This window comes from Eptatretus burgeri, chromosome 11 (genome assembly GCF_056783735.1).
Source record: "Eptatretus burgeri isolate ZD-2024b chromosome 11, Ebu_testis_v1, whole genome shotgun sequence".
Taxonomy (NCBI): Eukaryota; Metazoa; Chordata; class Myxini; order Myxiniformes; family Myxinidae; genus Eptatretus; species Eptatretus burgeri.
Window position 1 is genome coordinate 31,004,985 of NC_140971.1, and position 24,928 is coordinate 31,029,912.

General features: G+C 45.3%; 1 protein-coding gene across 9 annotated transcripts in view; it reads left to right on the top strand.

Annotated features, from left to right (window-relative positions):
* The window catches only part of LOC147016769 (uncharacterized), a 452,599-nt gene that overhangs the window by 71,020 nt on the left and 356,651 nt on the right, over window positions 1-24,928 (top strand). The window lies entirely within an intron of this gene.

Consider the following 24,928-nt stretch of genomic DNA (forward strand, 5'->3'; position numbering starts at 1 on the left):
AATATTAATTCAACAGCCAAGCAGGAATTGAACCGAGGATCCGAGGATCCCAAGCCCACCACCCTGACCATCCGACCAACACCAGGCATAGCAGACAGTTGTGCCCAGTAAATCAAGTATTTTTAAAATGGTTGTGCAAGAAATGTTCTTATTTTTACATTTATCATAACATTAGGAGAACTTGAGTAAAAAAAAAAAAATTGTGGAGTATTTGGCAATTTAACAATTGATGGAATCAACAGGATATTTATTGATCAAGGTGTGCTCACCCTGGGGGAAAGGAGAGACTGACGTTTCAGGTATTAACCCTTCGTCATTAAGTGCTTTTGTTCCGACGAAGTGTTAACTCCCAATAGGTCAGCTTCACCATGGAAGTATCTTTATGTTTTTGGAAGGACAGTAATTTAAGCTCATGTGGGAGCCCAGGCTCATATTATCCTCGATGAACGTTATGCTGATTACATCCATTGTTCTACAGTATCTGTCCGCTGACATAGATTGACTAGCAACTAGTCACGTCACGAGCAACTAGTACCTCATTCTTGATGCCACTTAAGCTTGGGGGTCCACTGAACATTATGATGAGCTATATGTGCTTTGATGGGAAGGCCAAGCAAGCCTATCCAAATGTGATATTGTTTGGTGTTCTCAAAAATTACTACTGACAATTACCCTCTATTATTAAGTATATTTGTTAGTAAAAGTTATATATTTGGGTTATTCGCCAAAGGTGGAGTTAGGTGCCAATATGTGTGCCTGAAAGCGGCATACCCAGTAAAATATTTGGACGTGTTCAATAAAGCTACCGAAGATAAGAAGAAAGCATCTGTTATTTTACCACTATCTCTCAAAGTTTATAATTTCTTATAAATATTTGAATAAGAGGAGGCAATTACATAGGGGATAATGTGGGAAGTGAAGGCTTGTGTCTACTATGACTTGTTTAAGAACCCCAATTATTCTGACCTTCTTCTGGGGTCTGTCAGCCAACATTTTTCTACCAAGTCTTTCATGAAGCACCTGACCAAGCCTAACATTCGACTGAAGGTGAAAATTTGAATTTTTTTTTTTTCATGTTGCCAGTGATAACCACCTGTTCTTCATGAAGGATACTGTAGGATCTATCATGTTGACCAATTAATGCTATCACATGACACACCCAGTTTACTGTCCATCTGAGGAATGGACATTGTCAGGTCAGGCCAGATTTGATCTGTGACTTGCTTACAGGTACCATGTAAACCTGTTTAATGGTCAGGTTGTTGGCGGTGAAACCATCTCCCCCCACCAGGCTTCCTGGTGAGGAGGGTGTATAGATATGGACACCCAGCAGGATTAAAAACAAAACCTGTCAAAGGGTGGAGGAGCTCCTTGTGAGCCAACGGCCATCCATATGTAGTGCCCAACTGTGTCTGCGGACGCCACAGTTGGGTTACATACATTTATTAAAGAGGTTGGTGGCAGGATTTGCACTTCGGCCACAATAAAACATTTCATTCTGCAAAACCCACAAATGCAAAAAGAAACTGAAAACCCACTCCTTGTGAGTACCTCCTGTGCTGCTGCCCTTGACAGGACAGCTCACTGAATGATGGGATTGGGGCAAAGCCTTTGGGACCCCCTTTCCTTGATGATAGGAGGAAAAGCACGAGGTAAACTTCTTGGGTCAGATTGCGGTGGTGTGTGGCAGAGTGGTGGTGAGGTGTTATCCACCAGACAGCAGTCTCCTTGGGTTAACCTGAGGCCGTCCCTTCGGGTGGGTGTTGCCTGGAATGTCCTATCCCTAAGAGAGGATGATCACCTGCTCTCTTATCATCTGAGCTTAAGTATTTGAACATTGGTATTGCAGCACTCTCGAAGGTTCGGAGACTGGATAGTGGCAAGATCATGGCGGGTGGCTACACAGACTATTGGTCTGGTCACTCTGATGGTTACCATGGCCAAGGAGTTGCCGTGGCTGTGTCCAATAAGCTGATTCCAATGATAATTGAGGAGGTAACACCAGTCAATGAGGGTATTATGAGAGGAAAGATTTGTCACTCCTCAGGTGTGGTTTCCCAGGACTTTTTGTATGTGCCGACTGAGGTGAGTGATCTCACCATGAAGGACGCATTCGATGCTGCACTCGAGTCTGTGGTTAATCAGTGCTCCATGCGAGATTCTCTTCTCATCTTGAGGGATTTAAATGCATCTACTGGCACTGATAGGGATCGTAAAGAGACATGTGTTGGTCCCCACGGGTCTGGAACTGTTAACCAGAATAGCACCAAGTTCCTTGACTTTGCAAGAAGTCATGGACTAAGGGTGGCTGGTTCATGGTTTCAGCACCCACAGGCTCATCGCTGGACTTGGTATTCCAACGCCGGTGGCATGGCAAAGGAGATTGACCATGTGCTCGTTGATGGTCACTGGAGGATGATCCAGAACTGCAGGGTCTACCGGAGTACTCAGTTCCTTAATACTGACCACAGTCTTAAAACTCTGAAGTTGCAGCATAAATCCAGGATAATGGTACCATCCCAGCCGAGGAGGGATGTTGGCAAAATGAAGGATCAGAGGGTAGCTGAGGAGTCTGCGAACAGGCTGAGTGGGGATTTTGGGGGTCGTGGTTCTTTATGGAATCCTGAAGAGTTGTGGAGTGCCTTCAAGTTCACGTCCTTGATGTTGCCGGTGGATGTCTTGGAACTCACCGCAAGGTGAAGAAGAGTTCCGTCTCTCAAGGGACACTGGATATCATTGACCAGAATCGCAGGGCCAGGCTTAATGGCAGAGCTGAGCTGTTCTGGGAGTTGAGGTGTAAAACTGTATGTGTGCAGAGGGTGGAAAAGGAGGTCTATGTGTGAGGAATCTGTGATGAGGTAGGGCGTTACCTGTGGCCAAGTGATTCGTGTCGTCCCTACAGGGGCATTTACGCATTACGTTCATCCAAGCTCCTCCCTCGGTGTACTACAGTTAGAGCAGAGGGTGGTAGGCTCTTGCCAGAGGAGTCCGAAGTGAAGGCCCGCTGGCCAGTAACTTTGAGTGATTGTCCCAGACTGATCCACCAACTGTTGAGTATGATGTCGTGGTGTTACGATCCCTATTGCTGACCCTCCAATGAACAGTGATCCACCATCATTTGTGGGAACACAGGCTGCGGTGAACCGAATGAAATGGGGGTAAAGCTCCTGGGGTCTGTGGCATCTGTGCCGAACTTCTCAAGGCTGGTAGAAATATTGGGCTTGTGCCATTGCATGCAGTTCTGTGCTCTGCCTCAAACACAGTCATCTTCCCAACAGACTGTAAGAGGGGCCTTGTTGTCCCTCTGTCGAAAGGGATGGGTGATTGCCAGGACTTCAACAACTACTGAGGGGTGAGACTGCTCTCAGTGCCAGGCAAGGTCTTGGCTCGGATAATTCTTGATCGTGTTTGCCACCATCTGGTTGAGCACGAGTGCCCAGAGCAGTCAGGGTTTCACCAAAGAGGTCAACGATTGAGCGTATCCTTGCTCTTCAGATCCTTACCGACTGCAGACGAGAGTTTCGGCAGGGGCTGCTCACAGCCCATGCTGATCTCGGTAAAGTGTTTGATTCAGTGAATCGGGATGCCCTCTGGAGGATTCTTGGTCTTCGTGGGGTGCCATCAAAACGGATCAATCTGTCATCTGAACTATACTCTGGTACTGAGAGCGCTGTGTGATGTGGTGGTACCATCTCTGACTTATTTCCAGTTGTTACTGGAGTCCGACAGTGGTGTATATTGGCTACCACACCTTTTTAGAACTTGTATGGACTGGATTCTGGAGACGATGTCGGAGAGCTCAAACTGCGGTGCATCGTTTGGGAATGGCAACATTCCTGACCTGGATTTCGAAGACGATGCAGTCCTCATTGTGGAGACTCTGCATATCCTATTGGGGGCCATTGATGTGCTGAATGAGGAGTCAGAGCTCCTGGGATTATGTTTTCCTTTGTCAAAACTAAGATCCAGGCTTTCAATGACGTCTTGGATGCTGCTATCTTGTCTATAATGTTTTTGTTGAGGATATTGAGGTCATGCAGAGATTCACTTACCGTTGCAGTGATAGTCATGTCTCTGCTGGCTGTGAGCCAGAGGTCAATCAATGTCTGGGTCAGTCTTGGGAAGTCATGGATTCACTGAATCATGGGGTGTGGCACTGTCAGTACATGTGCAGGAAGACGAAAGTCTGAGTCTTCAGGTCCTTGGTGCTCCCAGTCTTCCTCTATGGATGTGAGTCTTGGACTCTGACCAGGGATCTAAGACAGACTTAATTCCAATTGGTACCAGGTCTCTTCCGAGAATCCTTGGCTATCACTGGAGTGACTTTATGTCCAATGAGCAGTTGCTTAGAGAGACTCAAATGAGATTTGTTACCTACATAGTATGTGAGTGTCAGCTGCGGCTGTATGGACAAGTGGATTATTTTCCTAACGTTGATCCTGCTCACCAGATTCTCTCAGCAAAGGAGCCTCGTGAGCTGAGGAGGCCGATGGGCCGACCATATGCCTTCTGGTTGCAGCAGGTTGATCAGAATCTCAAGGAGACGGGGGTTGGCCAGACAGAGCTCCTTGGAGCGGAAAGTGGATGCAGCGACGCACTGCTCCGGTGCATGCTCCCATACCTAAACCTGATCTGAGGAATGGCACATGCATTGATGTGTCACCTTGCACATGAAGCACTGAGATGACAGATAATAGCCAGCTGGGTCAGGATTCGAACCCAGGCTTGGCAGCTCAGAGGTAATTGCAGGTGAAGGCATATCTGGGATTAGCTGGACCAAACACTTTCCTTAGTTTTGATGCTGCCGAAGCAGATTATTACCAAAGGTTAGCTCAGTGGTTTGCCATTGCCCTTCCAGCAGCCAACCAGGGAAGGAATTTTGAATTTGGTGAGGTTTCTGGTGGTAGTTCACCTTCTCTTTGTGAAGGAGACCGGGGGATATTTAACATCTGCCAACTAATCCTAGCAGACATGACACCAAGTTTAATGTCCTTCAGAGAGAGGGCACACACACGTTGATGTATCGCCCTGTCTGGGAAACACCAGGGTGACAGTTTATAGCTGGCCCAAGATTCAAACTCTGGCTGGACAACTCAGAGGCCACTTTACATACCTCAATGCTTTCCTATGAGGCCATGAAGGCAGACATACATACAGGTCTTATATCGACCGTTAAATCTCCATCTCCGACACTGATGTCATCACCCATCTCTTTCATTCATTCTTCTTTACTTTATCACAGTTGAAATCTGTAAATTAACCAGTGCTCCTGTAATCTGATAGTGTCTGTAGTGTTTCTAGTTATTCACAAATTCCACTATGAGTGCCCCCCCCCCCCTTGATAAGCTGCCATATCGATGAGCGGTTGACACAATCAAACATCTGTGTTACCTCAAATGTAAACACAATATATCCAGGCTATGAATAAACACCAAATTATATAATAATGCAGACATGGACTTTGAAACACTGGACTGCTATTTGCAGCTGTGTTTTGGATGCGGTGCAAGAGCTTACTTCCCTGCAACTTTTCTCGGCTCTTTGAGTGCCTTTCATTCTCCGAGTCGAGGCATTTTTCTACACGGTAACTCTGTTTGAAGCAAGGGACTTGAATGAAATAGAAAACCCAAAGTATGTACCATGCTCTTCTTAAGCCACGAGATACTATTGATGAAGCAAAAACATCTTGTGTTACGAAGTACACACACTATTCCACAATAATGGGCCACAACATGCCATTGTACGACTATGGAGTGTCCTTTCTGACAAGATGAAATGACCTTCCTTCGATATAGGTAAAGGGTAGGAAGAGAAGTGGACATTTTTGCCAAGGTTGGGATGGGGGAATTGAAGGAGCCACTCTTTGAAGCTGACAGCTAATGCATCTCTTACAGGAGAATGGGATGGCCGAGCCTGCAGAGAGTCCTCTGTTGCCCTGTTTGTGGCAGGCGTCTGCATGAATGATGCTGTATGCTCGTGGCTTTCTAGCCCCTGCTTCTCAACACACCTAGAAATATGACTGCTTCAAAAGGCGCTCACATGTCGCCTGCTAAGTCAAAGGAACTCATCTCCATACTTGGGCAATATATAACAATTACAGGCTCTGACATGTGGAAGCCTAAAGTGATATTTACAGCTCTGTGAGCAAGGATACTCCAGAAGGCACTTCAGACAAGAAGCCCCTGGGAATCAGAAGCTGTAGCACAGTCTGCAATGGAATAGTATTTTCATCTTGTTGACCATTGCTATTGGATTCACAAATTTATAGATAGTGAAATATTGCTTATGCTGGAGTGGAGGAAATGCTGTTTAAATTATTTTGTCTAAATTCCTTTTGTTCTCCTCGTACACAATATCTCATTAAAATTTTCCACCAAAATATCAAGCAACAGACAAGCCAAGCAATAGGGTGTTTAAAATACATGGGGTGTTTAAAAAGTTATACAAATGCACAAAAGTTAATTGTATGACGAGGTGTGTGTGTGTGTGTGTGTGTGTGTGTGTGTGTGTGTGTGTGTGTGTGTGTGTGTGTGTGTGTGTGTGTGTGTGTGTGTGTGTGTGTGTGTGTGTGTGTGTGTGTGTGTGTGTGTGTGTGTGTGTGAGAGAGATATATATACACACCCATATGCTTACATACAGACATACATACATATACCAAATTGCATCTCTCACCCACTGTAATTGGAGGGAATAAACAATTGGCTCTCACCCAATCAATTATCTCATGTGGCTAGGATTTCTCTAAGATAACCCCCATGCTACTCTCGCTGTCAGGGATATATGCACCTTTGGGTTTCCTTCCCTTTGGTGTACGTATGTTGTTCGTGGTGCCGAACCCAGCTCGTTCTCTAATGACTGCAATCCATGGTTTGCACTTCACTCATCTGGACGATCATACCGGTTGGCTACTACTCGAATGGATCTTTGTCATTTGGGGTCTGTGACTTCCGAGTGATGTGACAAAGCTACACAAGGTCAGCCATGTGTGGTTTCAAACCCTGCATGCATTCTTGTACAGCTGCCGACATTTACATGCCGCACATACATGACTTAGATTACTTTCAGGGCAGCAAAGAAGCCTTTAGAATCGTTCCTGTCTGCTTGAGCTTGTATATGTGTATATATATATATACATGTTCAGCTTTTTATCACCACCTGTGATCTTTCATCAGGTGAAGTTTTGCCTTTGTAGCCTTGAATCATTGTGCGGTTGCCCTGGTGGCTGGAGTTGTTAACTTTGATTCATAAGCTTTGCATTTTTATTATTGGATAACCTGAATCTGCATGTTGTTTTCATCAAAGCAATCAGTATGGAAGCCTAAGGTCCCATCAGAGATGTTGTAGACCCTTTCCCTCAGACGGTTCCATTGAATGTCGATTGCATCCTCATAATTGCTGAAAGCGAAAGCATATGCTAGAACAGTTTGCTGAGCCTGATGTACTGGGAGCTCATTCAGTTTCTCCACATTTTGTTTATTTCTAATTTTGTGAGCAGTTTTCCTCATACATGGTTGTGTCTGAACGTCAGCCTTGTACGGAATAAAGGATGATTTGTCAAGCACTCTGCGCCTCTCATGATCCAGGTTTTACAGCCATCTGCGACGTCACTCCTTTGCCCAATAATTACATGTTGCAGATGCTAGTACTTTGAGTGTCGGTGTTACCAAGTGCACAGCCAGTTTTGGTCGTCTAAATAAAGTGTTGGTAACTTCCAGGTCATGTGCTGTGCAGTTCATTAGTATCAGCTCACCATTTGAGTTTCTTTTACCGATGGGATAAAATTTTCCAACCACTCAAGACCAGGACTGATGCATTGAAGTCACCGAGGATAACAAACTTATCTGCTAAAGTGACATTACGAATGACATGGTTAAGGGTTTCATGGAATTTTGTTCTGCAACTTCATCTGAATTGGTCATGGTGGGGGTGTAAATGCTGACGATTACCAAAATGGGAGTAATTGAGTCGAAGTCACAGTGTCATATTTCTATCTGATATGTCATTGGGAAGGTCCTTGAGTTTACAGTAAATGTGCTTTGTCATTGCAAGCCCAACACCATCTTCACAGTGCACATCAGGATGCATTCCAGACCAAAATAATGTGGTCATTATCTTGAAGTTGTCCCCACGATTCAAAGTGTGTTTCTAAAAGTGCTTTATTGTCCACTTTGGATCTATCTACCCAGCTCTTTTTCAATTAGAGTTCTGCTACTTTCTGGTCTCTCTGACTCATCTCTGTCTAACAATGTCTGGATATTCAATGACGTAAGTGTAAGTCTTTGGTTTCGGCCACATCGATGGAGACCCACTAGCAGTGACGTGCCATTCAGGTTACATTGACCAAGATTTTATTACTTTTATTGTGGTGTCCCTGAATTGGGCCAGGTAGTGCATCAATAAACAGGGCTACCTGGTCGTTTGGGCATGACCTTGTGCAACTGCTGACCTTAATAAATAACACATGGCCATCACACCTATGCCACCTATGTGCAAAGTTCAGACGAAGGCTCACAGGTCCTCAGGCCTATCACATCTACCTCCCTCTGTTGCAGTTAGACTTTCAGCCCAACCTGTGCTAGGTGTTGAAGGTGTTACTGCTCATGCACCACATTGCGACACCTTCTGGGCCAGTGCCAACTTTGTCCAGTTAAATGTAGAGCATTGAGGTTGGAGAAGGCACAGGCTGCAATACTCAAAACTGGGGGGTTTAAAATCAGTTTTCCTTCATTTAGTTGGATAATTATACACACTTGTATGTTGAAGAATATTAAGAATTTTTTACGCGTCTTGGACTGTTATGAGTGTGTTATTCATAGAATATTTTGAATAACCATCGAAGAAATGTCTATCAAAACGACGAGTGATCAAAATTTTATACAAGTCTTAAAGGTATCGTACTGTTTTGACCAATTGGTTTGGCAAGCTCATTTTGAAGTAGCACCAACTTGATATATCCAAAATCGAAGGCAATGCCAACTTATATAGCTGCCGATCAGGCAAGGCACGGGTGCTTCGACTGGCAAGCAAAAAAAATTGGTGGGGTTTTCATTTTTAGATCCTCGTGGAGGATCTCTAAATCTTACTCACGTTGTTGTTCTTCATCTTATTCTTGTGGACTTTTTGTTTCACAGCCTCCAGTTTTCATCGAAACTTCCTGAAACTTGGCATATATATGTAAAAATACCCTGCGCAGACAGTAACCATCTCCGATTTTGAAAATTCCTCCTAAAAAAAAGTTATGACGTCAAAATATCTCCGCTAATTGAAATCGCCGAAAAAATTATCTCCGAAACGAGGCAAGCTTTTGAAGTCTGTTTGTAGGAATCGAACAGGGCATTAGCAGAGATGAATTACCACACATATGATACATCACTATGACGTCATATCAATTTTTATGATGTCATTCCTATTTTCTGACATTTCTTGTTTCACAACCCAGAGTTTTCATCGGATCTTCGTGAAACTTGCCATGTATATGCAGAAAGCCCACGCGCAGGCAGTAACCATCTCGGATTTTGGAAATTCTTCCTAGAAAAAAAGTTGACGTCATAATATCGCCGCTAATGGAAATCGCCTATACCATTATCTCCGAAACTAGGCAAGCTGTTTGAATTTGTTTGCGGAAATCAAGCCGGGCATTAGCACAGATAATTTATCGCAAACCTGATACATCACAATGACGTCATAATCGTTTTTATGACGTCATCATTAAGAGGACGAGGATCTTAGCTCATTTGAGATTCTTAAATACTGATCATCACAACGACATATGTGAGATGTTTTCCATGCTTCAGGACTCGAGATCAAATTAAATATGATAGAGATTATTCAGGCAGAGGTAACCATGAAGTGCCTCACCCTTCAGATGTAATAATATGCTGTCTGCCTTACATATAATGGTCTGTATCATGGTTAAACTCCAAATTACCTTAATGGATCATGCATCGGATTAATCAGTTTGTTTGATGCTAAAATCCCTTTTTTGAGCCGTTTGCTTACCTCAGTGGTGTAATGGTTGGAGCGTCCACTACGACATCTCGGAGGTCAGCGGATCAAACCCTGGCCGAGTCATACCAAAGACTTTATAAAATGGTTTGTGCTGCTTCCTTGCTTGATGTTCAGGATGTAAAAGGATAAGAGTATGGACAATTCCCATTGGTAGGCATCCATGGGGAGGAGAAATTTCCTTCTTAGGAAATTCCCCGTTGAGTGCAGTGAGAATTATGGTGCCTTTGTGACATCGCTGGTACCCAGAGTGCCCCGGGAAGTGATGGCACTTCCGCAAAGCTCAGTGGCTGTATTTGTCTCGTGTATTTGTCTGTATGTCCATGAGTGTGAGATGTGTGTGTGGCGGCTCCACTCCAAGCCTCAGATCCTGTAAAACAAAAAATGAAAAAAAAAGGGCTCATCAGTGAGCACCCACAATTCTTTTTGAAATGCCTTCCTCTGCTTATTGATTTATCAGGCCCAACCCAAGATCATTCTTCTTCTTCATCAAAATCTCTTCCATTTCTTTTTCACAACACTTATTTCCCAAAAACTCCACACCAAATTGCTTAATTCATTGAGCCTCCTCTTTCACATACAGCCAAATTTTCCTCCATGCCTTCAACCCAAAACATTCTTCCCACCCCACCCATGAAGTCTTTAACAGGTTATCCATTTTGCAGAGATTGTGTGCACACAACAATAATTTCCACTTCATGCCCATTCATGGTGTCAAACCGCTCCATGTCAGAACACCACCTTCTCCCTCATCTACTTCCCCCTTGTTCCACCCTTTTCAACCTCCTCCTCATCCTGTCCCATCCCTGCTTACCCTTCATCGTTGTAAAGTTCTGATCTCATTGACAGAGGCAGTGTTCAAAGACAATGATCAGGTTTATTTCAGTACCAGAAGCATTGCACACCAAGCAAAGTGAAGCCACAGAATGTCCCATCTTCGGTACTCTCCCTGTTTACTAAACCATACACCAGCACTTCCGGAATAATGAACACAAAGTAAAAAGAGCAAACTAATGTGATACCATTACATCTCCCTTTTCGACAAGATGAAAAGTGAAGAAAAGACCATTTTGATTTACATAGGAGCGGTCAGTGAACACAAGGTAAAAATGGCAAACGAATGTAATGCCATAACAACACCAGATACCAAACTGAAACTGTTAACATCAGGCAACCAATGGTTTATAGATCAAGATGACGTGCCATCTTCACAACTCGGCCAGACCTGGTATGGACTGTTGTGACAACGAAACCTGATGACAACTGGCAGAATGCTGGGGAAGTTGACAAACGATCTCGACTCTGATGGTGTGAGTGACGTCGCAGTCATGGTCGCAGGTTCAACACCGGACCCTGCAGATGGTTCACCATTCCTCTTCATGGTGGGTTCAGAATTCTCTGTTTGGCTAATGTGTTGATGAGACACTGCAACACATGCTGGAATCTTTTGAACACAAATTGGTTGCACCGGAGTATTTGACCATTTAATGATGCCAGCAAATATGTGTAGCTCTTCACATGCGGAGAGGACCATAGCCAGTTCCAAACAATATTTCTTGCAGTTCTGAATGCAAACTCGTTGTCCAGGGAAGAGGCACAACATTTCATGTTCCCAAGCATGGTGATCGTGGTCGAGTTTTTGTGAGTGATGACGCCTCTCAAGATCCTTGTGTATGAGGTTGTCATCATCATGTGTGTTGGCGATTTTGGTTGGGAATTGTGATTTCATTTTTCTCCCCATTAGTAGTTGAGGAGGACTCGCCAAGTTGGAGCCCTCTGGTGTGAAATGCCAAGGCAGCAGTGCGATATGAACATCATTTCCTGAACAATTGATTTGTGGAGGATGGATTTCACCATCAGCGACCTGACGTTCAGTGAATCACATTTGGTTTGTGGGTATTATGTGATGTGGTCAAAATTCCACTTCCCTGTGAAAGAACGAAATTCTGAGAAAGTTCTTCCTCAAGCCTTGACTCTGCAAATAAAATAAAAATATGAATATACAGTATTACCCCGTTTATCCGCCCTCCTCTTATCCGCCACCCTCACTATCCGCCGTGATTTGCTCAGGAACTGAACATCTGAGTTAAAAGCTTAGCAAATTCCCCTGCTCATCCGCGATCCGTCATCCGCCAGGTCTGCCCGACGTACATAGTAATGGAAATCCCTGAAAAATTACCCCACTTATCCGCCCTTGACATCCGCCAGTGATGAGTCATCAGGAAATTTCTCGCTTCCATGGAGAAATGTACTAATGAGCCTGTGGCAGTACACATCCGGTAGAATATTGTGAAATCGAATTTTGTTTATGCTTTCGTGGCATTTGCAGCACTATCTCCAGTGTGTATTGTGGATCTAACAGTGCTTAGTGGATTAGTGGTTTCTAAAAAAAGTTTGAAACAGCATGGCTCCTGTAGAGGGGAAAAGGGACCGTCAGTGTTTGACGGTGAAAGAGAAGAGAGTAATCTGTGAGTACTCTAAGAGTTTTCCATCAAAATCTCAACAAGACGTTGCCAATTTCTTCGTAGCGAAATGGGGAAAGCCCGTGAAGAGGAGGACAATCGGTGACGTGATAAAACGGTCAGACCGATGGCTGAACAAATCGCTGGACACGTCTATGATGCGTCAAGTCGGTGGCAAACATTCGAATATGGAACAAGCGTTCTTTCTTTGGTTTAGCTCGGCACGTGCTAAAACCATTCCACTAACTGAAGCTATGCTGAGGACAAAAGCCATGTTTTTTGGAGGTAAGCTGGAAATTGTCGACTTCCATTACTCGAATGGTTGGATGAATCGCTTCAAAATGCGCTATGGTATATCATGTTGGAAGTTATGCGGTGAAAGTGCTAGTGTGTCCCAGGATTCAGTGAGTGCTGGTAGAACACAGGCAAAGGGTGTTCTGAAAGATTACCAGCCTCGTGATGTCTACAACATGGATCAAACGGGCCTGTTCTACCAAATGCTGCCTGACCGATCTCTCACTACGGGGGAGTATTCGAGGGGAACGAAGAAAGCAAAAGCTCGAATATCGCTAGCTGTTTGCAGCAACGCTGACGGGAGTGATAAGTCCTGTTTACTAGTCATCGGGAAAAGTGCTAATCCCAGGTGCTTCAAGGGATTCAAGCATGACTTGTATTGTGATTACCGCAACAACAAAAAGTCGTGGATGACCAGCTTAGTGTTACACGACTGGCTGCACTATTTTGATAAGAAAATGTGAATAGCGAATCGCCACGTGCTGATGTTGCTGGATAATGCGCCATCTCATATTCTGCCCGAGAACGAGGAGGGCCAAGTCAGTCTCACCAATACGAAAGTGCATTTCCTGCCGCCTAACACGACGTTGCATCTCCAGCCCATGGATGCCGGTGTCATAAACAATTTCAAGCAGCATTAGCAAAGATATCAACTACAGCATTTGGTGGATGCGATTGATGAAAATCGAGAACCGAAGCTGGAACTGAGCGACGCTATTCGCTTCTCCAAGATGGCTTGGGATGAAGTGAAACCCGAAACCATCAAGAACTGTTTCAAACACACTGGCATCATCCCGGACAATCGATTCGATCCTGCGACAACATCCTCTTCTTCGACCACCACCAGCACTACATATCCGAGGAACATTTTCGAACAGATCGCTGAACATTTCAACATAGGTAGAGCCGTGCTGATGACACCAGAAGAATTTGATCATGTCGATGATCATCGAGAACCAACCGAGGTTCTTACAGATGATGAAATCGTCGATCTTGTGACTACCATTCATGACGAGGATACCGAGGAACCGGATGCTCCTGAAGAAGTCGCCACGGTTCCTAGCTCATTGGAAGCGAGGTGCGCCTTGGTACAAGTAACGAGGTACAAAGAGAGCAACCGTAATATGAACGAGGAGGATATTACTGCCATTTCAAAACTCAGGATGTGCCTGAATGAACATGTAATCTCTGTCGCTGAACAAAAGGAAATTACTGATTTCTTCCATCCTGTTGGGGTCCTGTAATGGCCCCCTAACACACATGTACTGTATGTGCGGTAATAAAAACGTGAATCATTCATGAAAATATGGTGTATTTTCTTCCGTTTGTTTGGTTTCGTTCTGGTGAGAAGGCAATGAGATTCTTAAACCCCTACGAGCCCTACCTGACACCCTTGCACCCCTCCAGATCATCTCGCGTGTACCCTCGCTTATCCGCCAAAAATGACCTTGCCCTAACTTGGCGGATAAGCAGGTAACACTGCATATATATATATACATATATATTGTGACGTCCACGGGACTTGAACAGTCCCGCCAACGTAGAATGAGCCGAAACGATGGAGGCGGTTTATTTATTTATAACCCAAAGGTGGCGGTTCTAATCGCTCTACCGCAAATGGGACGAGGAAGGTGGCACGAGTCGCTTTTCACTGAGTTGATAACGTTTATTCCCCTAACCAGAAATAACAAGACTCGGCAAGAAAAGGGATCCGGGGCGATTCGACGGGATGGTGTGGAATCGGGCGTGGGGAAAACACAGACAATTCCAATGAATATACAAATCTCAAACCCTCTAAGGTGCCAGGTACACACACACACACACACACACACACACACACACACACACACACACACACACACACACACACACACACACACACACACACACACACACACACAAAACGTAGCTATTCCTGGTGGTCAGGCTGGACCGTGGTGTGGACGCAACAGTCCTTGGATTGGCGTCGGACGAGCTGGCCTTGCTCTCGTCAGGGGGGCAGGAGAAACCGTGGTGCTGTCGACCTCCTGGTCTTGGCCCAAGTCCGCTCACAGCCGCCAGGGAACCAGTTCTGGCGCCAAATTGCGAGCAGGAGAGGGAGGCAGGTCCGCCCGCCGTTCGACCCCGTACTCCGAGTCAGCAGAACCCCAGAGCCAACCAAGGTGAGGCACGAGGCTCAGCAAGGCTACAAGACACGATGAAACCAGGGCCGAATCAGCGCAACAACAAGCACACTCCCAGCACAACAACCTCCACCCCAAAAAACGGTCTTTCTATCCCGATCTTCTTCCTCTTCCTTTTCGACCCCGAACAGAACCTTTTTATCCTCCCGTCCTCGTCACTTCCAATCGAGCCGTTTATTGGCCCTCTGCCGTCGCCTTCCGCCAATCGTGATCACGGGGCGGAGCCATCCGCAGAACTGTCCTGTGACGTCACGGCAAGCCTCCAGAGAATACTAAAAGGGGTTTACGCAGACACACTTACCCTATCCCGTATCCCTATCTAATTACGTGACAATTATCATTTCCCCCTTGAAGAAATGGACATTTACTAGGCAACTTATCACCACTGAATTACTACATATTACATCGAGATCCTGGTACACTCGAACAGCATGGCATACCTAATTAAACATCCTAATTACCCTTTGAATGCATACCCCCCCCCTCAAACGTAACAATATATATATATATATATATATATATATATATATATATACATATATATTTTTATATATATATATATATGTATATATATATATATATATATATATATATATATATATATATATATATATACATATATATATATATATATATATATATATATATATATATATATATATATCTGTGTATATATATATATATATATATATATATCTGTGTATATATATATATATATATATATATATATATATATATATATGAGCCTGGTGTTGGCGCAGTGGTTAGGGCAGCGGCTTGGGATCCAAAAGGTCCTGAGTTCAAGCCCCGTTGAGCCACTGAATTAATACACCAGGGGGTTGACTCAGCCTGTCATCCTTCCGAGGTCGGCGAAATGAGTACCAGTATACTGGGCCGGTGTATACCCCGGTTAAAATAGGTGCACCATATCCCTGTCATAAGAGGCGACCAGGGTTGCGTCAGGAAGGGCATCCGGCGTAAAACATGTGCCAAATCACTATGCGGATCATACGGATGATCCGCTGTGGCGACCCCGAACGGGAGCAGCCGAAAGAAGAAGAAGAAGATACATATATATATATATATATATATATATATATATATATATATATATATATATATATACAGTCATGCGCCACTTAACGACGGGGTTATGTTCTGAGAAACGTGTCGTTTAGCGACGTCGTCGTTGTGCGAACATCATTTTTTTTTTCGTTTTCGTTTTCAAACATCGTACTTACACAAACCTACACACCTAGGCTATATGGTGTAGCCTATTGCTCCTCGGATACAAACCTGTACAGCATGTTACTGTATTGAATACTGTCGGCAATTGCAACACACATCCAAGAGAGACGGAAGACACGTTAGTGTTACCCTTGTGCTGTTCATGACGGCCATCGGTGTTGTTGCTGGCTGAACAGCGCCGCTGGCTGGATGCAACCAATGCTCCACAACAATCCACGCACCACAATCAAAGATTCCACCGCATGGCCAAAACGGCCTTGAGCGAACATAGAGAGCTGCGCCCCCGGCGCCAGGCATGTCTGACCTTGCCGCAACCAGAGGTGGGGGTAACGCCGACCAGCACACCAGCCCTGGCTCCGAGTCGATCTTCGAGACCCACACGGCAGTTAGACGGTAGCAATTCCCTTTAAACCACACTTCAACCATAAGCTCGTTATAAATCAATAGGAATAACATTTGAACCATTGCAAATTCATTTTTCCGTACAGCATGGTCTTTTGACAAAATCCCAGCACCTGACAAAACAACCACCAGTGGCCTGGGGCAACTGGATGCCAATAAACCCTCTTTATTCGCCCCCACCCCTCTCAAAGCCCCCACATCACATTGATCATAATACAAATCCCATCGATTGATCTCCACCAAACTCACTCTCACACGGGAACTGCTGGCATTTATCTCAACAACGTTAAACTGCATCACTAGAGCAAGGAAAAACAAATATGCAATGAACAACAACCCACAACCCACATCACGAGTCCGTCTTTTGGTTGTCGACTCGATGTTGTGACTCGCGACTTCCTTTAACGCCACGGGCTCACCGCCACCTGTTGAAGCTGCCTGAACAACACCGGCGCGCATTGCCTCACGAACGCTGCCGAAGCGCGGGAACTCATCGCGAGAGCTTATACGGCTCTCGCCGCTCCCGAACCGTACATCACCGCCGCAGGCAGCAACGAACGGCCGCTCCCGTTGCATCGACGCGGCTCCCGCCGCCAGAACCTCGCCCTCGGTACCCGACGAAGGCATCGAAGAGAGCACTGGCACACCTGGAGGTACGAACCGGAGATCCAGCCCGAGGTGCACCAGCCAGTCCCGACCCAAAAGGGCGGGCCCCTCCCCTCGCCCCACAAACACCGTGAGTAGGGCGCTTCGCCCCCGGTAAAGCACCGAGACGTCGGGCGCTGCAAGCGGCGCAACCGCTTCGCCGGTGTACGCGCGCGATGCGCGGGCAGCACGAGTGGACTCAATTCGACACCCGATCAGTGCCCTGATCACTTCGACATTCACTGGCATCGGTCCTGTCACCGTAGGACCAACTGAAACCAGGTTCAACATGGGCAGCATCTCCCGCTCCGGGTCGCTGGAATCTCCGTGCTCAGGCTGCAAAACTCGACCCGGGGCAGACGGATCGCTTCGCACACCACCATCTATGACTGTAACGATGGACGATGACCCTCGGCCCACACACCGTAGACGACCTCGAGTGCTCAGACCGCCGTCCGAGTGATTGCATTGCAACGCTCGCCCACGACCCGCGCCGCAGACCGTGCGCGTGGCCGTGCGTGCCTGGCCCATCGCGCTGACCCCCGGACCATCTGCTGTGCCCCGACCATCGAGACCCCGGACATTCTTCAGAGCTCGCGTGACGTCCCACGCCGCGTTCGAGCCGAAACGCGTGTCCTCGTTCTTTAGCCGTGGCTTTGCAGAAATCATTCCCCCAATCTGTCGTGCCTCAATAAAACGAACACTGAGCGCGGCCGTTGCCCACTCGACGTGGCCGAAGTCGATTCCGACGAAGGCGGGCACGCGTACGTTTGCCGTGCACCGACCCTCTGCCATGCTCGTGCTGGCGAGACCCTTGGCTCCGTAGCCTGGAAGCGCACGGGTCATTTGCCGCCCTACACACGCCGATCCGAAGATCCTCGTCGCCAACTGTGATGTACTGAATAGAAGATGCTTAGCAGGCAGACACGAGCGGGGGAACAGTCAAGCCGGGCTGTGTTGCACAAGCGCGAGCGCGGGCGTACTTTGCCCGCGGCTCTCCTTTATTACGTATGCACACGCACAAGCCGCGTTCGACTACTGCATTCGACTACTGCGCCTCAGGCGGCGCGCACACCTTATATCCCTTGCAGACACAATGACCACCACGACCACTCCTCCCCTCATCATGCCCCGCCCTGCATGCCCGCAGGCTATACCACACTGTCAATTGTGATATATATTTTCGGAACAGTGCGATTGTTTTAACAACATGAAAAGCTTCACTAAAAATAAATGTGTTTTAATTTCGACTAACAACAACGATTTATTCGCGGAATTCTTCAATTCAAAGGTAATTTACTTGCAAGAATGTAAACGTGCAAACATTGGTTCAGTTTGAAAGCTGATTTCCTTGAATCCCGATTTTGTTCGACCCTGCTTTTTACGCGATGACATTTTATGGACCTCAACGATCATATTGTAACGGGGCCACACTGTCGTTTATTATCATTATGAGGTATTATGCACTGTACAATATACATAATTGTATGTGCTATTTTTATGCGCTTGGCAGCACAACGTCGGCGACATCACTCGGTGATAGGAATTTTTCAGCTACTAATTTTTTCATAGCTGGCAGGTCCGTCGTATATGCGATCCGTCATTGCCCGGAACGTCGTTAAGCAGCGCATGACTGTACACACACATATATATATATATATATATATATATATATATATATATATATATATATATATATATATATATATATATATATATATATATATATGTTTATCTTTGAGGCGCGGCGAGGAGGAGAGTGCAAGGGCAACATCGGCCATTTTGGAGTTAATGCCATATAGCACTATTTTAACCCTTCCCCTATCATCCGAGTCTATCATCATCATATCATTAAAAGATGTCGCTTACGTCACTCCTCCTCGCCGGGCCTCATATTTGTATGTGTGTGTGTGTGTGTGTGTGTGTGTGTGTGTGTGTGTGTGTGTGTGTGTGTGTGTGTGTGTGTGTGTGTGTGTGTGTGTGTGTATATGTATGTGTATAATATATATATATATATATATATATATATATATATATATATATATATATATATATATATATATATATATATATATATATCTATATGTCCAGCAATGTCTGTGTGTGTGTGTCTGTGTCTGTCTGTGACCACTGTTTCTCGACAACCGCTGGTCCGATCTAATTGAAACTTGCCAGATATATTGCTGGGGACCTGAGGATGTGCCTTTTCAAGGTTTGATATTAATCGGCCAAGTGCTTCCCAAGTTATGGCCATTTATTTACCAACTAATGACAGGAACCGTTGCTGCAGCCATTTTTTATCAACCAATGACAGGAATCGTTGCTGCGTAGCCGTGGTCGATGGGGAAGAGAAACTCAGCCGCGTTTGCCATTACGGGTTTTTTCTCTTCTCTTCTCTTCTCTTCTCTTCTCTTCGTGTTTTTCCTTGCGAAAAGGCAAAATACATTGGCGCTTATTGAATAATTGGCCATTAAAAGCCTCCGTATTCTTGCCCTGGACGAGGAAACAAAGAAGAAGGTCCGTTTCCTCAGCGATGTTGTTTATGAAGAGGTGCTAACGAGATAAAGGTGTGTACAATGTACATGGAGACGATTTTTATTATTTATTTATTGAAGAAAAATTGTTCTAAAAATAATTTATCAAAAAAAGTGCACAACTCTTTTTTTTTTGTTTCCAATTGTCAAAACGCTGTGGCCTTTGGAAGTGTTAAGGAATTCAGCTCTACTCAACATGCTTGCCAACGAAATACATCTCATTTTGGTAGTAAAAACGATTCACAACGACGGGTTTCCTTACTCATTGCTCTGCAGTCTGCATTCAACCCCTTCATTTGTCATCTCATTGACCTCATTTCATCTATCTATAATTCCAGCAATGTGTGTGTGTGTGTGTGTGTGTGTCTGTGTCTGTGTCGTCTATCTCTGTGTCTGTCTGTGTCTGTGTCTGTGTGTTTGTCTGTGACTGTTGTTTCCCGACAACCACTGGTCCGATCTCATTGAAACTTGCCAGATATATTGGTGGGGACCTGAGGACGTGCCTTTTCAAGATTTGCTATTAATCGGACAAGTTATTCCCAAGTTATGGCCATTTATTGACCAACCAATGACGGGACACGTGCTGCGTCGGTGTGGCCGATTCGCCATTTAGTTACCAATCACAGGACACGTTGCTGCATGGGCGTGGCTGCGTAGGCCGGTGCACGGCCGGCTGACGATGACGTCACGTGTCGTGCTGGTTAAGATGGGGATCGATCTGTGCCTTAGTTACCGCGGGGTAGGAGTGCCAATGGTAAATGGCAGCGAATGTCATGGCAAGCAAAGACAGGGAGGTAAACTTGATTTTAATTAACTCTGAGTGTAAGTATCACAGCAGTTGTTACTTCAATGCAAGCGATAATTCATGGAATGATGTGAACATTGCTTACGGGCACGCACTGCTTTTGGATAGTGATGACCGACTGTATTCTAATAATTTCTCGATTTCTTATCTGCATTTATAGATAAACACAATGCCCCAATCCAGTCGTCGTTTATGAGAGCGAAGGAATGGCCTGTGTAATTGTTTGAAAGTTTTTTTTTTTTTGCATGTTCGGCCACGCACATATGGTCACGCGAGAGCGAAGGAACGGCTTGTGTGGTCGTTGTTTCTGGCACGCGGTTTGAAAGTTTTTGTTTTTTTTTTGTATGTACGGCCATGCACGTATGGGCATGCATGTACGGCCAAGCACGTATGGGCATGCACGTACGGCCACACACGTACTGCCACGCAAGAGCGAAGGAACGGCCTGTGTGGTTGTTTCTGGCAAGCGGTTTTAAAGTATATATATATATATATATATATATATATATATATATATATATATATATATATATATATATATATATATATATATAATTTTTTTTTTTTGCACGTACAGCCACGCACGTACGGGCAGGTGAGAGTGAAGGAACGGCTTGTGTGGTTGTTTCTGGCACGCAGTTTGAGTTTTTTTGCTGGGGGGGGGAGAGGGAGGGTTTGCACATACGGCCACGCATCTCCGGGCATGCACTAGCATGTATGAATGTGTGTGTGTGTATATATATATATATATATATATATATATATATATATATATATATATATATATATATATATATATATATATATATATATTGTTACGTCTGAGGGGGGGGGGTATGCATTCAAAGGGTAATTAGGATGTTTAATTAGGTTTGCCATGCTGTTCGAGTTGTACCAGGATCTCGATGTAATAAGTAGCAATTCAGTGGTGATAAGTTGTCTAGTAAATGACCATTTCTTCAAGGGGGAAATGAAAATTGTCGCATAATTAGATAGGGAGACGGGTTAGGGTAAGTGTGTCTGCGTAAACCCCTTTTAGTATTCCCTGGAGGCTTGCCGTGACGTCACAGGACAGTGCGGCGGATGGCTCCGCCCCGTGATCACGATTGGCGGAAAGCGACGGCGTAGGGCCAATAAAACGGCTCGATTGGAAGTGACGAGGACTGGAGGATAAAAAGGTTCTGTTCGGGGAAAAGGGGTGGAAGAAGAAGATTGATAAAGAGAAACCGTTTTGGTGGAGATTGTTGTGCTCGGACCGTGCTCGATTGTTGCGCTGGTTCGTTCCTGGATTCATCGTGTCTCGTGGCCTTGCTGTGCCTCGTGCCTCACCTCGGTTGGCTCTGGGGTTCTGCTGGCTCGGAGTACGGGGTCGAACGGCGGGCGGACCTGCCTCCCTCTCCTGCTTGCAACTTGGCGCCAGAACTGGCTCCCTGGCGGCTGTGAGCGGACTTGGGCCGACACCAGGAGATCGACAGCACCACGGTGCCTCCTGCACCAGACGAGCGCAACGCCAGCTCGTCCGACGCCAATCCAGGGACTGTTGCGTCTACACCACGGGCCAGCCTGACCACCAGGACCAGCTACGTTGTGTGTGTGTGTGTGTGTGTGTGTGTGTGTGTGTGTGTGTGTGTGTGTGTGTGTGTGTGTGTGTGTGTGTGTGTGTGTGTGTGTGTGTGTGTGTGTACCTGGCGCCTTAGAGGGTTTGAGATTTGTATATCCATTGGAATTGTTTGTGTTTTCCCCACACCCGAACCCACACCACCATCCCGTCGAATCGCCCAGGATCCCTCATCTTGCCGAGTCAAATTATTATTTCTGTTAGAGAAATAAACATTATTAACTCAGTGAAAAGCGACTCGTGCCACCTTCCTCGTCCCGTTTGCGGTAGAGCGATTAAAACCGCCATCTTTGGGTTATAAGAAAATAAACCGCCTCCATCGTTTCGGCTCATTCTACGTTGGCGGGACTGTTCAAGTCCCGTGGACGTCACAATATATATACACATATATATATATATATATATATATATATATATATATATATATATATATATATATATATACATACAGTAGATGCCGCTTTATAAATCCACGGTTATAAAATCCCGCCGCTTATTGTGACCAAAATGAGTTGGAACGGAATTTTACATAGAGAAATCTGCCGGATAATAAAACCACCCGCCGTTTAATAAATCCACCTGCTTGGCACGTGTATGGTCTCAACCTAAGCTTGATGTAGTATGCGCTGCTGTGGGGGTGTGTGTTTAACTATAGGAGAACTGAAAAATCCTAACGCGCAGTGTCACAGTGGAAATCCCATTGACTACAGCCTTGTGCAATAATTTCCAGCTCACTCTACGCTTTCACTTTTCGGTCGTCATAGCGGGTGAACCCTGTATGCGTTTATAGCTTGCACCGGTTGGTTGAATTCTATCTCTCAGCATTTTTGTACTTTAGGAGTCACGAGTTGGGTTGTGATTTCGAGTCAAGATGGTGACCATGAGCAAAAAGAGGAAGGATCTATCCATGGAGGAGAAGGTGGCCTTATTAGACCGTTCCAATGCAATGGCGAATACAAGTCAACGCGAGGCTGCAATCGCGTTGGAAATTTCTCATGGCTAGCTCCGAAATATTTTCAAGAATGAAGGCACCATCAGAGCAGAGGTTCAAGAGCTCGGCGGTGTGAAGCGGAAGCGGAAGCGGGTGGGGAAAGACGAGGAAGTGGAGAAAGCACTGCTTGAATGGTGGGAATTTTCGAATCGGAGGAATATGCCAGTGAATGGCCCGATCTTTTGTCAGAAAGCGGAAGTCCTTGCGCAAAAAGCTGGTCATCATGACTTTAGGGCCACTGACGGTTGGTTTTCTCGGTGGAAGAAATGGAATGGAATTGTCTTCACTGTTTTGAAGGGAGAAGCGGCTGAGGCGGATGTGGCTGCAGCGAATGAGTTCCGTCGAAATCAACTGGGAGAGATTCTTCAATCATTTGACAAGCGGGACATCCTCAACGCCGATGAGACAGGAATCTACTTCCACGCTCTACCAGACTCGACGTACATTGCCAAGAAGGACAAGAAAGGTAAAAAAGGATTCAAAACGGCAAAAGACTGAGTGACATTGATGGTCTGCTGCAACATGGATGGTGGAAAGGAAGATCTTCTTCTGATTGGCAAACCAAAGAAGCCGCGTTGCTTCAAAACTCTTCAACAACTACCCCTGACCTACGACTTATCTTCCAATGCGTGGATGACAAGTAGAATCTGGGAGCGCTGGCTTCGCCTATTGGATCTCAAGTTCCATCGTCAAAAACGAAAGGTACTTATGCTTGTTGACAATTGTTCGGCACACACTCAAGTCGATGGACTGAAGAGCATCACCGTCAAGTTCCTCCCACCGAACACAACATCGGTGCTCCAACCATGCGACATGGGAATAATTAGGACGCTGAAGGCCTACTTTCGACAGCAGCTTCGCCAGAACGTCATTGATACTATCGATGATAGCCAGGAAGAACCTGTACCCAACGAAGTCGTCAAAAAGGTAACGCTGTTGGACACGATGAATATGCTCGATGTTGCGTGGGAAAAAGTTACGGCAGAAACGATTCGGAACTGTTGGTGAAAGGGAGGATTTGTTGGAGAACTAGACCCAATGTCAGAAATGGAGCCACTGCCCACGCCACGACCCGGGCTCACAGCCGAAGTGTTCGATCAATGGATCACCATCGACGACGACATTGAGACAACAGGCGAAATTACGGAAGAGGAAATGACCGACCAGCTCGTCGGTCAGATTCTCGAAGCCACCGAGCCCATAGCTGAAGAAGTGGAAGAAGAAAGTGACGACGAACCCGAGCCGATGCCAACAGCGGCAGAGATGCGGACTGCACTCGCCAAATTGGACAGGGGACTGCAGCTCTCAGGTTTTGCCCATCCCGATTTCTGCCACGTGTCGGATTCAATAAAGGAACATTTGCGCAAAACCTTCCCTCCCAAGCAAGTGACCTTGGAGAGATTCTTTTGAACAATCCCCTTGTCACCATTTGATAAATCAATGTTTTTGTTAGAAGTTCTTATCTATCCTTAACGAATTAAAAACGAATTTGTGTTTTAGTTTGTTCTTATCAATGAACAATGAACAATGTTTTGTTCTTATCTATCCAGAAGGTGGCTGAAAATAGGTTCTCCGCTTAATAAATCCAGCTGGTTAATAAATCCAAACGGCGTGGTCCCATGGTGGTTTATAAAGCGGCGTCTAATATATATATATATATATATATATATATATATATATATATATATATATATATATGTATATATATGTATATATGTGTATATATATATATATATATATA